The sequence below is a fragment of the Anser brachyrhynchus genome, assembly GCF_964034855.1.
Source record: "Anser brachyrhynchus genome assembly, chromosome: 2".
In the NCBI taxonomy this organism is placed as follows: Eukaryota; Metazoa; Chordata; class Aves; order Anseriformes; family Anatidae; genus Anser; species Anser brachyrhynchus.
In genome coordinates this window covers 103,609,611-103,628,103 of record NC_137695.1, presented here as the reverse complement: position 1 = coordinate 103,628,103, position 18,493 = coordinate 103,609,611, and the positions used below count along the sequence as shown (strand labels likewise).

The 18,493-nt window shown below is 36.5% G+C and overlaps 1 long non-coding RNA gene across 2 annotated transcripts in view; it reads right to left on the bottom strand.

The window, feature by feature from the left end:
- Positions 1-647: 647 nt before the first annotated feature.
- LOC308189050 overlaps positions 648-18,493 on the bottom strand; it is a 522,677-nt gene continuing 504,831 nt past the window's right edge. The window contains exons 2-4 of one of the 2 annotated variants that reach the window (XR_013945981.1): positions 16,372-16,571; positions 7,208-7,397; positions 648-5,569 (exon numbers count right to left, since the gene is read on the bottom strand). This is a non-coding gene — a long non-coding RNA (uncharacterized lncRNA). The other variant, XR_013945982.1, reaches the window with a different exon arrangement.

Below are 18,493 nucleotides of genomic sequence, written 5' to 3'. Positions count from 1 at the left end.
TTTCTAGCTGTAACAAATGGAGCTGGCTTAGCTGAGAATTATAGCCACTACTGACATGAACCTGTTGGAGGTGTTATTTATTAAAATGCAGAAATAAATTATTAAAAAAAAAAATGAAGCAAATATTTAACTATCTGCTAAAATAAATAAATAAATAAAAGTTGGCACAATTAAAATATTTTCCACACACTTCATTATTTGTTGTCCTGTATGCTTTGAAGTGCACAAAGTTGATTGTGTATTCTTTAAGTTCAATGCACCTGATGATTTATCTTTTAACATGACTTTTGAAATGATTTATTAGTACTGAAACAAAATCACAAGGGAATTTCATAACTGTGCTTTTCTGTCCAAGCTGGACTGAAAATAAGAGAAATATTTTTTTTTGCTGGGATTACTTCAGGCTCCCAAGATATATAGTACCACATTGGAAAGAGTCATCTGATACATCAGAATGAAACCCCATCAGAAAAATAAATAAATAAATAAAATCTGTTATGTTGCTTTACAGACACTTCAATGCAATCATTCTGTGGTTAACTAAGATTTGGGAACTAGTATAACCAATGCTACAAAACAAATGTCACACAGTGAAAATCTGTGATGTCCTGATTTTCTCCTTATCGGGTCCATGTCTCCTTGTCCAAGTCCATGTCTCCTTATCCAAGCCTCCTTACCAAGTCCATGAAAATGTGACTGATTTTACCTAGTGTTGAAAGAAGCCTGAAATGGAAAGGATTAAGGGGGATATATTCAAAACCATACATTAAAGAAGATGTATGCTGTTGATACGTCTTTATGTAAGATGTATGACACTGCAAAAATATTGTTTTCACAAGCTACGTTTACTGCTTTAGGCTGTTGACTGAATTACAGAGATTATTCTTATTCATTCAGCAGTTTTATTTCATGCTATCAACATTAATCAAATTGCAATATTCTTTTCTTATAGCAAGGTAAATTTACAATAAAAAGAGACAATGTGTAGAAGTTTCTTCTCAGAAAGAGCAGTTAGGCATTGGAATTTCCCAGGGAAGTTGTGGAGCCACCGTCCCTGAAGTGTTTAAGAAAAAGTTGGATGTGGTACTCAGGGACATGATTTAGTGGGTAATGTTGGTAGTAGTGGGATGGTTAGACCAGATGATCTTGCAGGTCATTTCCAACCTTAATGACTCTATGATTCTGCATAGTGTTAATTTTAATATATAGACTTACAGAAAAGTGTGAGAAAAGTGTAAGTATAAGTATATTGCATTGTAAGAATGTTTGAGCAATCTCTCTCTCTCTTTTTCTTTCTCTCATAATTAATAATAATAATAATAAAAAGAAATCCAGTGTTATGATTCATCCTTCCATTTTAGGAACTGTTAATGTAGACAGTCAAAACACCTCATCATTTTTCCTAGTGCATTAAATAGAGTCAGATTTTCACCTTTTGAACATCCATTTTAAAAGATGCCCTTGGGAAACTGAAAGGTCCTACTACCTAAACCATACATTAATTCCAATATTAACCCATGATGAAGGAGTGTATTAATAACTTGGTAGTTATGTCTACACAAACACATGTACATGTAAATTACCATTAGAAAAGATTATTTAAATAAAGTCTTCATGGAAACTTATTTTCTCACACTTTCTGCAGAGAGTTTTGTATTCTCAGAATCTTGTAGACCTGAGCACAGCTGAAAGCTGAATTAATAAGAGAGTCGTCTTTGTAAATCTTTTGAAGACAGAAATAATTTCAAAAATATGTGGTCTGTGGTTGGCTTGAGACATCCCAGAAATATTTCTTGATAACTGTGAAGACCTCTTCGAAGACCTTAGTATGATTTTATTTTTTTTAATCTCTCTAGTTAAATTCATAAATGCACTGGGGAAGGGTTTAATTATTTTTGTTTGTTTGTTTGTTTGTTTTAGTGACATATTAATTAAATCAAATAAGTGTTCAAGGAAGGAGAGTCTGGCCAAATAATTAATATATGTACAACTTACCTGTTAAAGGATATTTCAACAACCTTTTCAATATTAAAAAAAAAAAAAAAAAAAGCGTTCTTTTTCTCCTTTCCTGGGTCATTTACTTGTTTCAAAGAATGTATTTTTCTGCTTGTATTGCTTTCAGAACCTATATCTTCAACATTCTCCTCTCCCTCGTTAGTTTGTAAGGGTGACTATTAAAAGTTCCAACTGAGTGTCCTGCTAGAGTTTAATTATTGTAGAAAACTCTCATGAGAATGAAAGGCCTTTAGGGGAATCTCAGATGCACAGCTCAGTAATCCTAATCAATCTAATTAAATTTCTGTGAAACAAGCATTTTAAAAAGACTTCTGGAGGTCCAGTAAGTTTGGTTTATTGTTCAGTGTTACAGACTTTATCTTAAACCTGGGAAGGTTTCTCAAATGCTGCAATGAATTATGCATTAGACTTGAATGGAAAAGTCTTTGCACAAAACCACTGCAGTAGCGTAGTAGAGCATACTTTCCTTTTGAGGACAGGCTTGCTGCTGTAATTTCCTGACCCCTGAATTTCCAATGCTTAAATTACAAGATTCTTGTAAATGTCAGCAGATTATTTTAACAGGCAGAGGAAGTTCTAATGCTAACAAAAAGCAAAGTGGAGGAAATTGCTATTTACACTGAAGTCTTTATAGTATAAATGTCTGAACGTGCAATTCCGTGATCTTGGTAACCACTCATTTTGCTGTAACTTGCAGCCCTGACAATTCCTTAAAAGAATAAAGCTTTCATCTAGACTCCCAAACATTGTTTCAGCTGAGATCTACTTCTATGTATCACAATCACATCAATTAATATAGTTATGTATTGTGTTTACATGGCAAGGTTTTGGTAGCAGGGGGGCTGCAGGGATGGCCTCTGTGAGCAGAGCCCGGCAGCTGCCCCATGTCAGATCAGAGCCAGCTCCAAAAGAGACCCGCTGCTAGCCAGAGCCGGGCTAGTGAGCAATGGTGGTTGGGCCTCTGGGAGAGCAGACTGAAGAAATGGAAAAAAAAAAAAAATGCTGCACAACAGCAGCTGGGAGAGAGGAGTGAGAACCAGCCCTGCAGACCCCAAGGTTAGTGCAGCAGGAGGGCAGGAGGTGCTCCAGGCGTGCAGCAGCAGTTCCCCTGCGGCCTGTGGAGAGGCCCCTGGTGGAGCAGGCTGTCCCCCTGCAGCCCACGGGTCCCACACGGAGCAGATCTCCACGCTGCAGCCCGTGGAGGAGCCCCCGGTGGAGCAGGTGGATGTGGCCTGGAGGAGGCTGCGGCCCATGGAGAGCCCCCGCAGGAGCAGGCCCCGGGCCGGAGCTGCAGCCCGTGGAGAGGAGCCCACGCAGGAGCAGGGGGTCTGGGGGGAGCTGCCGCCCGTGGGGGACCCGTGCTGGAGCAGTTTGCTCCTGACGGATGGACCCCGTGGTACAGAGCCATGGGACGCCACGTGGAGCAGGGGCAGGGAGTGACTGTGAAGGAGTGGCAGAGAGAAAGTGTCACAGACTGACCACAGCCCCCATTCGCTGTTCCCCCACTCTGCTCAGGGGGAGGAGGTAGAAAAGGGTGGATGGGGGGAAGATGTTTTTAGTTTGCTTTTAGGTTTTCATTGTTCTAGTTTGCTAGTGATAGGCAATACATTATATTAACCTCTATATTCTGAATCTGTTTTGCCTGTTACGATAATTGTTGAGCGATCTCCCCATCCGTATCTCTACCTTGAGCCCTTTCCATCATATTTTCTCCCCCTTTCTCTTTAAGAAGGGGGAGTGAAAGAGTGTTTTTGGTGTTCAGCTGCCCAGCTAGGTAAAACCACAAGAAGTTATCACTTGATCACCATTTTCATAGTTTGTTAAAGGAATGGAATCTTCTCTAAAAAGCTGTTTTAAACATCTCTGAAGAAAGAATACAAGAAATCATATGGCTAATGTCTCTGTGTTGTATGTGCAATGTGGGAACCTCAAGAAACTTTTGCTCTCAAGACTGAGCCACAGATGAATCTCACTGAGTTCTTGGCTACCTCCCTGTATAATCTCATAATTTATTCACATTCCAGGATAATTGCTGAGACAAAATATTTGCATTCCCAGAAACAGAAATCTCTCACAAAGATTAATTCAGATCTTGTCCTGGTTCGGACAGGACATCCAATGGAATGGGGGGCAGGGGAAGAAGGGGGAGTGCGCAAACGTCTGTGTGGTGCTTAGCTGCCCGATGGGTTAAAACACAACAGATGTATAGAAGGATGGTAGTCTTTGTGTTTATTTTCTTAGGGTCATACTTGATCTTCCTTCTACTTGGCTGAGTACATTGTGCTGCATTTCATATGATAGGATCATAGGATAATTCAGGTTGGAAAGGACCTCAGGAGTTCTCTTGTCCAACCTCCTGCTTACAGGACAGTCAGCTCTATGGTCAGGCCAGGTTGTTCAGAACTTGAAAATCTCCAATGACAGAGGCAGCAGAGGTTGCAACATGCTCCATTATCCAAATGTCCTTTTGAGGAAAAAGATCCTCCTCACATCCAATACAAAACTATTTATTTTTCCATTTATGCCCCTTGTCTCTTGTTTCCTTACCATGCACTTCTCTGAAGCCTGCATGCACTGCTTCATCCATCTTCCCAATAACTTTACTGTAGGCAATGGGAGGTTGCTGTTAGGTGCCCCATATCTTTTCCAGCCTGAGTTAAACTTGGTCTCCCAGCCTCTTCTCCCAAGGCAAGCACTCCAGAGCTGACAGTCCTGAGTGCACTGCACTGAACTTTCTTCAGTTTGTCAACGTGTTTTCTGTACTGGGAGGCTGCAAACTGGACACAGCATTTCAAATGAAGTCTAACAAGTGCTGACCAGAAGGGGAAACGAGGATCCCATTGCTTCTTATTGGTAATTGAGGAGGATGTTAAAAAAGACATATCCATGGATACAACCCTACAGTACTCCCTTTGCTACCAGCCTCCAAGTAGAGCACAACCCACTAACTGTGACCTTGAGAGCACCAGCATCCAACCATTTTTTTAATAATTTCATTGTCCACCCATCCAGACTGTAATCATCCCAACTTACATATCAGGGTTTTGTGGAAGACAGTGTTGAACACGTTTCTGAAGTTGAAAGCAATGACATTTACTGTTCTCCCCTCATCCACACATCTAGTCATTTTATCATGAAGTCAAGTTTGTTAGGCATGATTTACCTATGGTCAATTCATGCTGACTGTTTCCAGTTACCTTCTGCCTTGGATGCCCAGAAATATGCTCCAGGAATACTCACTACATGACTTTTTCTGGGGATGAAAATGAGGTATGGCCTGTAGTTACCCAGATCACCCATTTGACCTTCTTTGAAGAAAGGTGCAACACCTTTGCCTTTTTTTCAAGTTGTCAGGGATTTCCTCTGCTCTCCAAGACCTTTCAAAAATGATAGAGAACAATCGGCTTTCTCATGACTCTTGGATACAGTCCATCATGTCTCATGAACTTGTAAGGGTAAAGTTTCTCCAATAATCTATGACCCACACTTGATCTATGTTCACTGCTGGTTTTCATCCTTGAACCTTCTCACCAATCAAAGAGGCCTTGGAGACCTTGCAAGAGAAAACAGAGAAACTGGAAACCTCAACTTTAACTGTGTCTGTAGTCACTAAATCACCTGCCCCATCCAGCTATGGTCCTACATTTTTTTCTTGTTTAATCTTTTATTTTAGGTGTAATGATGCAAGCTCTTGCCCTATGCTGCATTTTTACCTTCATTAAATATGTTTTACCAGAGGCACCAGAAAGATGGCTGCTGGGCTCAGTTGTGTCCTTTTATGTGTCCATTGTAGCCAGATGGATCTGTCTGTGTGGAACAGGTGGAACAGGTCAACGCTGGCCTCTTCTCATAGAGACCTCCCTGCAACTCCCCAGCTGTCAGTGCATTGCCACCTATATCCAATGCATGTGGGTTCCTCCTTGTAAACCTTCCAGGAGCTGTCAGGAAGATTACAGATCTCTGTGACAATCAGGGTCTGTGGTACAAAGAATTTCATGGTTTGTTTAAAGAAGACTTTGTCCACTTTTTCATCCTGAGTAGGTAGTCTGTAATAAATTGCTCAAGTTGTGTGAACTGTCCCACCATATCAAAACTATCCCAGTGATATTGCAGTTTTGTGACTGCACATAGAGTTCTAGTTTCTCCTGTTTGGCTCCCTGGATACATGTAGATATACTTGAGTTGGGCTACTTTCATCCCTACTCTGTTCTTTATGAGGTCTCCCTTGTTCCTGGTGCATTATATGCTTTGTTTTCTCACATTTTTGGACTGCCTCCCTTCCCCATTGTTCATAGTTTGAAGCTGTCCTTAGCAAGTTGCTACAAGCTGGAATTATATTGCTACTGACAAATCTCAGTTATCTTACTACAGCACATAAAATTGACATTGCCTTAAAAACCAGGCTTCTCAATTAGTATTTCACAATATAATTATATTTCTATATATTTTAAAAGGAAATACTGTAATTGCCCACAACTTGCCCTGTGATTTTTTTCTGTTTATAAACCCAATTGGATGCCACGACACTAGATTTATTCCAGAAAGTTAGAGGATTGTATTTACAAACAGAATATAATTTTTCAGTCTTAGCAGTATCCAGAAGGCGATGAATCAAAAAAATACAATTCCACTAGCATAAGCAAAGATCCCTATCCACCCTCAAGACTTATGTCATTTGTGCACCTGCCCGTGAGCCTCATCATTAATTCAAAGTGACCCTAAAGGCCTATAGATGCAGCCAACATGGAATCCTTCTGATACAGAAGATGAACTTAGATGTCTCTGTGAGACCCCCCCCCACCTTGTTAGTCACTGCTGCTAAGCCTCAGTGGCATCCACATATGCCTAAGTAAAGCAGACTTTAATCTAAAGGCAAGCAGCACTGAGTCTTTAGTCTGTCTCTAAACTGCTTCAAGCTGGAGACAATATTGGTTAATCACCCATACATGTCATGATTGTATAAAGCATAATGGTTTATTCTGTGTTTCTTTCGGATGTTGCACTGACCAAAAAGCCTGAGGGACCTTCAGTCAGGCCCACTAAAAATCTCAGTCAGAACTGGCTCATGCTTGGCTGGCTCGCACTGTGATTTTAACCAGAGTGTAGGAAAATAATGATTTTCTATGCTCAAACATTTAGACAGGCCTTTTCGCTTTAGCTCCAAACTGAAGAATGAGAGTAAAGTTCTTACAAGCTTCAAGGCTGTGGCCCTGGTTGCATTTTTGTTCCTTTCTGATAGAGTGTTTCCTGCCCTGATAGCTCTTCGGCTTTTACCTATCTTCAAATGACATTTGTTTTTGATTGTGCTCTTCATCTCAGTCTTGTAAGCTGATCTTGCTTGAAAATGCCTGATGGAGTCCTTTTTCTTTCTTCCCTGTGACCTGTGATGAGAGAGGGAAAAATGACCCTTCTTAAAACAAAAGTTCTGCCTTGGTAGATACAAACCTTTCAGTGAAAAGAACTTAAGCACAGTCTGACAAACTGTTTTGTCCTCTAGCTCCATAGCAACATTTGCTTGCCCTACACAGTGTCCTCTGCCTGCTTGTTTCTTCAAATTATTACCATTTCCTATTTTAAATAAATAAATAAATAAATAAATAGTTGGATGCTAAATACAGAGTAGTTGGCAGAAATATCCTGAACATTTTCTATGCTCTTCTACAAGAAAAGAGTGATAAAAGAGAGTGAGTTCCTAAAGAGTTTTATTTTTTTTTCTAAATTTATATGCAGATATAAAATATCTTTATATGCATAATATAATATAATATATAATATATACAATATAATATATGCAGTCTTTTAAAAATTTCTGAAGGTTCAGAAACTAGTACAAGGCCAAATTTAAATGGCCGAATACTTCCCAAAACTAAAGTTCAGTGTTGCATGCATCCACAAAATCCTGCCAGTGGATTGGTCTTTAGTAAAGCTGGCTAGAGAGTTGAAGAAGAGAAAAACTGACATCCAGGATGATTATGTTCCCTCAGTAATAAAAAGGGTTTTTGTTTTGTTTTGTTTTTTTCCCCTATGATTGCAAACTTATTTTTGATACAGCCTGATTGAAGGGTGAAATAATAAACAAAAGACAGATCTGCATTAGGAATCAAAATAATTCAGAGCAGGGGAGTTTAATTGTTATGATCTATTATTTTGAACTAAGATTGGGAGTGAAAACAATTTCAATGAGTCCTAGAAAATACTACAAACCAAATGAAGTAGGTGATTGGGAAAAGTCAACATGGATTTAAGAAAGGTAAATTATGCCTGATTAACCTGATCACCTACAACGAAATAACATTTTCTGTTGACTTAGGGAAAGCAATGGAGATTGTTCACTGGGGCTTCTGCAGTGCATTTGACACTGTTTCCCACAGCTTTCTCCTAGGCAAACGGCCAAGATACAGATCGGATGGGTGGTCTGCAAGATCGTAGGAATTTGTCTAACAAGTGACACTCAGAGGGTGGTGATCAGTTGTTTGACTCAGTTTTTACTTTCTTAAGTGGGGTCCCACAGGGATCAATACTGAATTAACAACTCAAGTTGTTCAACATCTTCAAATGATCTGGATGAGGAGATTGAAGGCACTCTCACCAAGTTTGCCGATGGCATTAAACTGAGTGGTGAGATGGACGTGTCAGAAGGGCGATCTCTCTTACAGAGAGACTTGGACAGGATGGAAGAGTGGGCAAGCAAGAACTGCACGGAGTTTAAGAAAGACAAGTGCAAGCTCCTGCACCTGGGACAACATAACCAGAGAGTGCAGTACAGACCAGGATCTGTGTGGCTGAGGAATATCCTTGCTGAAAGGGACCTGGGGGTCCTGGTGGACAATAAGCTGAACATGAGTCAGCAGTGCATTGTTGCAGCAGCGCAGGCAAATCACAGCCTGGGCTGCACCCACAGGGGCATTACTAGCAGAGCTAGTAATGCAATCATCCCACTCTACTCATTGCTTGTCAGTACCGTGTCCAGTTCTGGTCTCCACAATTCAAAAAAGACATGGCCAGACTGGAGAGGGTCCAAAGGCGGGCCATGAAGATGATCAAAGTGCTGGAGAACCCACCCTATGAGGAAAGACTGAAGGAGTTGTTTTTGTTTTGTCACCCTGGAGAAAAGAAGCTTTGGGGAGACTTCATCACAGTACTACTGTACTTTAAGGGCAACTACAAAGAGGATACAGGATCTATATGCTAGTTATACTAATTCCATTTATTAGATACATGGTATTGAAATTCAGAATAATAACAAATATAGCAAGGCAAAATTACTGGGGGGGAGTATATTTTACATGCAGAAATTGACTAATATATTCAATATGGTTAATAGCAGTATTATTCAGCTCAACAGGATGTAGGCTCAAGGTTTGGGAAATTTGGAAAATTTGCATTCAAAAACATGTATTTAAGTTATGTCTTCTCTACTCACTGTTCTTTCCCCTTCCATTCTCAGCTAGCTGCTTATTTCTTAGTTTTTCAAGACATTAATGACCTGTAAGCTTCAGAATGCAAATAATTTCAATTAAACTTAGAAATTAAAAATAAAACTTGGATTTTAAAACTGAACTTGCTGAAAGTGTGAATCATATTCCCATTATTCCAATGAGGATTGATTTCTAATAAAATTCCAGCCCATTTTAGTCTCTGTAATGAGCCTGAAATAGCTGCCAGCTTGCAGTGCTGGAATTAATGATAATTAAATGTAACACAAAATGTATTTCCATATTTTGTATTGCTTAAATGATTTCATCTCAGATGTAGTATGATTCTTTTTAAAGATGACTACTTCTATTTAATCTCTTTCCCAATTTTAATTTGAATTTCATATTGTTGCTGACTGTTTAATGAATATTTTGGGAGATGGCCATAGTGTTGTTAATTATACCGGAGACCGAGTATAATTAATTCTTTTGGACCTGAAGTCAGCTAGTTAATCGATTTCTGATGAAACTGAAGATTAAACACAGATAGTGCACTTCTTCCTTCCTTCATTTTAATTTTTCCCTCTCTGAATTCAATCAGATTACTTTGGAAAGTCATTGCTGGCAAATCAATTTGTGGCCCCATTTTGGGTATTATCCAGATGTTAATAGATGGATGATCCACTCAGACCAGTCACCTTCCTATTGATTTTTTTTTTCATTTTTAAAGAAAACCTTTTAGTTCTTTTCAGTAGATTTACCAGCATTATTTGTAATTAGTATTTAAATGATTTTTAACTGCCTACTAACAATAACTTCATTAACTAAGAAAGGGATAAAAAGGGGTCTTTAAAAGAGTTCTCTGAAGACCAGACAATTCACACAGCAAAGGGGCTGTAGTGATGTAGAAGACAATTCCTCATATTAGCGAGGCATTAACTCATGTAGCTAAATTTGATTTTAGGGAATGGTTTGAAAAGGCTTAAATGAAAAAGAGAAAAATCCATTAGCATGCCCAGGAGTTCCTATCCCTATTTTATTTTTTTATTCTGGTGCTATAAATAATGGTATTTTTTAATTTTTGACAGCAGGAAAAGCCCTAAAGGCTGTAAGAAGATAATAAAAAAGGGCAAGGAAGAAATTAAAATGAGCAGGAGGAGGCCTTTCTTATAGTCAATGAGAGAAACCTTTTGCATTTTTCATCTATTACTCTACAGATAGTAATAGATAGCTCTACGATCCCTACTGTAACAGCTTACAACCCAAGTACATCCTATCACTGTGATACCCTTCTGTGAACAGACGTAAGACAGCTTTTAATGTTATTTCTTCATGGCTGAGTAAGAGAAGAGTAGAAATGTGCCGGTGAATCATTATCTACACTTTCTGGAGAATTAGGGCCAACATTTAACAACAATTACTTACATAAATTAATCCTTTTTCAAGAAAATGTGTAAACATAAATTCAATCTCCTCAGCACTTGACAACTTTGTATGTTAAATTTACATTAAACACATTATTGAATTAAAGCCTAGGTATTAAATAAGAAATATTTTCTGTTTCTCAGATGAAGATCTGATGTGCATGATTAGTCAGCATTTGCACTGGAGGTAAGTATTAAATGGAGGTAAGTATTAAACAGTCATTAAAACGTAAAAACAAAAAATAAATAATATTATATATATTTATATCTAAAGTTGAAGTTACAGAACTGCAGAGTGCTAGCTAAGGAATATGTTTTGTCTCAAAGTTATCACAGGAACAGAAGACTAGCAGGAGTTCCACTTCTATTTCCACTTATGAAAAAGTTTGTCTTTAAGTTCTGCTTTGTTCTTGGAGATCGTGAAGAAAACTAGCAATTGTTCTCGACCCCAAAGACTTACGCTTTTAATTTTCCTGTTGTCTGGACTGTCTGAATCTGGGAATGTAAGATAACTGTTAGAGGATAGCCTGCCACTTTACAAGCCTGAGGTCTAAACACAGTCTAAATACGTGATTGGGTCTTCAGACTCATGACATATTAAGATTTAAGACTTAGTCTTGCCTCTGGAAACAAGCCTGTATTTCCAAAGCATTTTGGTGCTTTGACTGGACACTTACCTGGCTGTTGTATTTAAGAAATACTAGTTGAAGGTTAGAGGTTTGACTTTTTTTTTGTTTTGTTGTTGTTGTTCAGTTTATAAAAACTATTTTAATTTTTATTTTATTATTATTAATAGTAATAGTAGTAGTAAAGTGGTGAGGGGAAATATTTAAAAAATAATCATTAGTAATTTTTTTCATTAATATAGAACTTTGTATGATCAAAAAGATAGCAACTCTTGAATTTTTTGAAGTTTACAAAACTAGTATATGTTCTAATAATTTCCTTCAGAATTACAATTGTTTTGCCTCAACAAAATCATTTAATATTCAGAATAGAAAACCGACAGGGAAGACTAGACAGGAGATTGGGTGGTTTATATTTTATGTGCATTAATTAATTTATTTATTTATTAACTGGCAGACATTCATGTTCATATTCATGTTTCCTTTGGAGATAATGAGAATCAGGGATTCAGACTGTAAGTTTTACTAAACTCACATTTGCAATGACATTTAAAACTATGAATTCAGAAATGTGAATTTCAATGGTGCTCTAGTTTTGTAGCTACTTTCACGTTACCTACCTATAAATGGACAAATGATTATATGTGTATAGTTACTGGATGTGAGGTGAAGAGCAGATTATAGTATTAAAAACATTTTTCCCTTCCTTTCTCTTTCTACAGTTTCTTCCCAAACTAGCATATTATGTTAATGTTAATTTATCTGGATACTTAGCCTCAAAAGGTCATCAGACCAAATTACTGAATCTACTATTTCAGAAATACCCAATTAGTACTCAGTGGAATAGAGTGTCTTTTTCTATTTCTATATTTGGCTTTTAACATGTATTTACCTAGACAAATTACATGGAAATAATAGGAGGATCTACTGAGTTGCAGGTGTTCCCTTTTTAAAGAAAGAAGCAAATTCAAAAAGAGCATTAATCATACAATCAAAACAGATTCTCAGCTTCATGTAGAAAATAAATAATTTCATGTTGTTTATTTATACCTTTCATAAGAGAAACAAAATAAATCACCATTAAATCTAGTAAACATAATCAAAAGACACTAAATAACATGATGCAGTGAACTGCCACAACACAGACAGCAATACAGGAACAGGGGTAAGGCTCAGAAACAAAGGACAGCTCCGTGTCTTGGCACTACATCTTTCCACTGCTGCATTCCCTTGATTTATCTTTCTAAATGTAATTATAGTTATGTTGATAATGATCATGATGATGATGATGGTGATAACAATAACAGCTGGTGTGGTAGAAGATACTGCAAGCAAAATTAGTTTCATTTAAAGAATAATCTGATCCATCAAACTGCTGGATATTGCTGAATGAAGATATTGGTTACAGTATATGCCAAAAGACTGAAGCAAAAACATTGCAAAATTTTATGCTGAAAATGTTGAGAATGACTCCATATATTTCAGCTTTTTCTCTTGCCTAGAGCCAGCTTCAGCTTTTTTTTACATCCAAGCACAGTGTTATGAGATGAAGTTTTTTGCACTGAGCCTTAATTTTGACTGCTGACATATTCTTTTTTTTTTTTTTTACAAAAACCAAGGATAGTCAGAAATCTAAAAATCAAATTATATTACATTGTCTGTGTTTTATTTTCCTGTAAATAGATTATGATTGTTTAATGAGCTTGTTGTGCTACTATTTTATGCTACTAGTTGCATTTCATACCAAGGAGAAACCTTTCAATGCTTCTGCCCTAATTTTCATTTTTTTTTCACAGGATTGTCCTTAGATATGTAAAAAAAAAAAAAGATTATGATCATATTTTCTCATGTAAAACTATACTACAAGCTGTCTATCAAAGTGATCCCATGGATAAGGAAAAAACAAAACAAAACAAATAAACAAAGGAAACAATCTAGACATAGGAACACTTTCAGGAAGAAAAAAAAAAAATATATATATATATATATATATAAAATGACCAACTCTGAAGTCTGGATGCAGAGACTAAATGGTTTCTGTTTGTCATACACATACATGACAGCTTTTCTTAAAAATTTATCAAATGGAAGAAAAGCAGGATTACTGCCACTACTGCTGCTGCTATTAATAATTAATTTTTCCCACTTTACCGGTTCCTCAGTTTCGCTATTGGTCCTTCAGCAGAGTTCTTCTCTACACTTAGCTCTTCAGCAAAATCACTCTACTATTTTTTCCTCTTGATTAGATTCCTTATTAGGCTGATGGAGATTGACATCATTTCAAAGACTAAGGTTTCTTATGAAAAGGCATTTCCATTGAAAGGTCAAGCTGAAGAAGGAGCATGATTCCGTAATGTAATAAGTAAACTCCTCACTTCAAAGAGAATAAATTGCCTAGAGATCCAGTACCTTCTTGCAAAATTACTCATGGATTTAAACTATTACTGTCCAGAAACCCAGAAACAGTTCTAAGGGCATAACGTTGATCTCTATGATCCCAGCCTCTCTGAAGGGTTTCTCTCTGAAGAGAACCAGTTAGTTTTGATTGCTCTTTTTCTTTGGGTTTCTTCAGAGTGGATTATTTTCAGCATTCATTTCAGCACACAACCCAGCTTCACAGAGACAGAAAATGAGTCCCACTAAAAGATTAGCTTATAGCCTGGAAAAGAGAGCTCTGTCCTAGAGGTAGTTATCTCTCCAGGTTGAACTCTACTGTGAGTCAGCCAGTGATTACAGCAAAGACCACTATGTGCTACTTAAAAGGGTACTGTTAAAACCTTTTTCAGGGGAAAGTTTTGAGCTCTGGATCACAACAGTTTAAATATACTGGTGCTGAAAGAGGAGGAAGAAGTTCAGAATGGCCCTTACTTTTCCTGTTGATTCACTGTAGATGGCTCTTTCATTAACGTGATTCTTTTGAGGTAGAAAACTATTCCCATTCATTTCAGTCTAAATCTGGCAGTGCTAAGGCTGCCTAACCCAGTGGTCCTTCTGTAGAAAAACCTTTAAAAAACACAGAATGAAGTAAAGCTGCATTTTGCTGAGGACCATATTTACAAGCCAATATAGGCTTATTAATAAAACTTTTTTTTTTTTTAATGAAAGGTTCTCTTTACCTGAACACATTTTAAAACTAGCTGTTATTCAGAAATTATAATATTGTAGAGATCGTGGCCATTTCATACAGAAATCTTATCAAAAACCTGTCTCTCATCCCAATCAAATTGCTAAGAAAATATTTAATGAGAGGAAGCATGATGTTGCTGTATAAAGAAAGCTATTTCTGTGTGTTATTTGTATTTAATTTTTATGAGTATAAATATTGAACACCTGATGCTTCACAAAATTAATTGTCTGATGCTGGATAGACCAGCTAATATCATTATGGAAATATTCTGAGTGATATACTTTCAATTGCCATGCATATTGCAATAAGGCAGTGTAGTGGGAACTCTTATTTTCCATGGCAACCATTAATTGGATATGCAGGAGGTGGTGTTTTGCTTTAAATAAATCTGACTGGGTCAGCAATTGAATGTTTCAAATAAATGATTTATATTTTACACATTCTTTCACATTTTTTCTGGTCTTGAATTAATTTTTTCTTCACATCTATGTGTTCCTCAGAAAGGAATGGGATAAAATTGAGTGGAACCTTGGGACATTATATTTTATGATTATTTTTGTGAATGTATGTTTTGTGTTTCTAAGTCTGACAAATAAAAGCTGATTTTAATTACATTTGTGTTCCAGCCACGTGTTCTCAGGCCTCTTTCTCTGTTATTTCTTTCTCATGTGACTATTATTTTGGATCAAATGACTGTTTTGCATAAATCATTTCCATAAAAAATATATAGTTGCTTTTTGATTTACAGATAGCTTGGCATAGGAGACAGTCTTTATATGTATGAGACTTGGGTTTTGATTAAAATACATTGGGATGAATACATGCAAAATTAGCTTGGAAATAAACAAATCATAAGCAAGTACTCAGGGATAAATTAATAAAATTTGAAGACAATGAATATTTCAAGTCAGGAAAGTGTGAAAGGCAACAAAAAGATTCTACGCTGAGTTATAGATTCCATAGCAATGACATATTCAGTAATAATTTTTAGAAAGAATCTGACTACTCTTCTGTTGTGAGCCATGGTCTCAAATTACGGTGTTTTTGTTGCAAATGCTGTCAGAATTAAAGACAAATAGATGCACCTCTGAAGGCACTTATGAATGTGATTAATTTTATGAAAGTGACTGGTAATACATAAGTCAAGGAAGACAACTGTAGAAATGAATTTCTTATTTTCCTTGCTTATCTGTGGAAGCTTCTTATTAAACTAATAAGTCAATATATATATTCTTCCATAATACATTGGGGGAGATATTTTCCTTGTTTAGGAAAGGTTCTACATTCAGTACAGGACAAAATCATCCCTCTATCATTATCTGATGAAGATACAAATGCCTTGGAGTTAGTCCCACAAAATTTCATCCTGGAGTGCAATCCAGGACTTAGCTGAACACCTGGGGATGTCACTGTTCACAGGGCTGAACCCAGCCCCAGAGCTGGCTATCCATGCAGTAATACATACTTTGTGTGGATCAATATATGAATACTGTAGGCTGGGGAAGACTTATCTCTAATGCACCACAGCCCTGAATAATTTCCTGAAGCATTCCAACTATCTGCAATATTTATTTTAAAGGTGTACTCAGGGTTTTTGTTTCTTTGCTTGCTTGTTGTGGCTTTTGTTGTTCTTGTTTGTTTGTTTGTTTTGTTTTATTATTATTATTTTTAAGTAAAATGATTGTGATTTATTTTTTTTTTTAGCTATAATAATTTGTTAAGTGGGTAAGTCACCCAGAAATGGTTCTTAGACCATTGCTTACCTGACAAAAACAAGCAGAGGAGCTAGTAGCTGTCATATTCTGCCTGAAGAAACTTCTTTTCTGTGAAAACCACACCATCATATTCCAACCAATAGATTGCTGTGTAAAAGGTACAATTCCTTCTTCTGCATATGTATTTCAGTCTTCCTTTTTCATGCAGTTTCATGCAGTTCTAAGAATGTGTTTTGGATTGGGTTTCTCTAGAAGATACAGACATTGAAATCTATATTTAGTATTTGCTGTCTTTATTACTTGTTCTTAATGGTTCTTTAGGGAAGAAAACAACAACAAAACAAAACAAAAAAAAGAACAAATATTTGAGTACATGTGGATTTATGTGTTTTCCAGATTCTTTCCCTACTCAAGGCTATAATATTTTTATATCTTGAGGAAAATTCTTTTTATTAGCATGAACTTTGGCTGAAAACACAATGTCCTGTTTTTCATAGGTGTTTAATAGTTTCCAGATAAGGCAAATGAATTTAGTCTTGCTATACCAGAAACTGTTTGTGACAGCTTTGTTCTAAATATAATGAGGACACATTAACTTTGAGGTCATCATTAAGATTCATTGAACTCAAGTGCTGATTCACAGCTTCAACAGTCAAAAAGTTGTGTTGGAGACACAAGAAAATCTGTTTTTATTATCTGCTGACATGTAAGCAGTTATATCTGCATTCATCTAAAATATAAGCATAACCTTCTAAATTATTCTGTTACATTAACCCCAAATTATTGCTTTTTGTCCATGATAATGAAAATAATTTCAAGGAATATTATCAAAGGAATGAACAAAATCAATTTTATAAAAGAGTGCAATAACAAATAAAATAATATTTCGTAATACTATTTTCAGTTGATGTAACAAATACATTATTTCCTGTGAAATCTGGCACATTCGAATATTTGTATTTTTTTTCAAGCAAGGTTTCCTACTTCTTCCTTCAGGCTTTGTTGTGCTGGGTATTCATGGATTTAAATATGACCTGTGTTATCTTTGTTACCTAGCAATTATCAGTTTCAAAATTAGTGTACTGCTTACATATAAACAATGAGATCATTAGCAACAAGACTTCAACATAATTATACTCTAATGCACAGTACAATTATGTGCTGGTGCTCAGTTTACACCAAAGCCCTTAACCAGTATGGCGTCTTTTCCTGTATTTATTTGGTCAGAACATTGTCATACGCTTTCATAACATGGTGCAACGTGAGCCAAGCTCTTACTAATGTTTTAGAGAAGCCTCCTGTAAATGAGAAGTCCTCTCGATCTCTTGATTTGTTCTTCATTTTTAAATATTTCAGAAAGGCTACAGACACCTTCTCTTCCATTCCCCTGTCCAAATGTAATAATAACAAAAATAATAATATTTTGTTATGGAAAAAATATATATTTTGTTTATTTTGTTTTGCATTGTTTTGTCTTTAAGCTATATATTATTTTTTTTTCTGTGTGAAATGCAGCATCTCTTTTTGGGGTTATTGCTGCCATCCAGGCAGCAATAATTTTCACAGAATGCGACGTTACTTGTTTAGAATTCAATTATTTTTTCTCTCATATCAGTCAACATTAAATGATTATTTGAATTTTGGTCCTTTGACATCAATAATAGTAAAAATTCATTGCAGATGACTCCTCAGATTTCAGAAGCTTGGGACAATGGAGAAAAATACTTGTACTGTCCCTACATGGACATAGCTTCTGACATAGCAACTTACAATCAGAATGATTCAGCAGTGCGTATTACAGTGGACATAGTCTTTATTCATTTTCACTTCTGCATAAAGAGATTCTCAAATGTTTTACTGTACATTCATTAATTCTAGAAGACAGAAGTTTTCATGATACATAAGTTGATGACTGGTTTTCTTCACTTGGGGAACCCAAAAAATCCTTCTCATCCTTCTTCCTCCCCGTCTTGGCTCTCAGTCACATCAGGGACCAAAACACTTAGAATGACTGGGGCATTTACACTGACTGTCTCTCTTTTATCAATTATATTTAATGTTTTTGAACTTCTCACTCATTGTTTAGTAGAAATTAAAGCATAACTGATAGCAAGAGCTATTTAAGAGTTAGATACAGTAGGTGGTAGAAAAGACTGTAAGGGATGAGCAA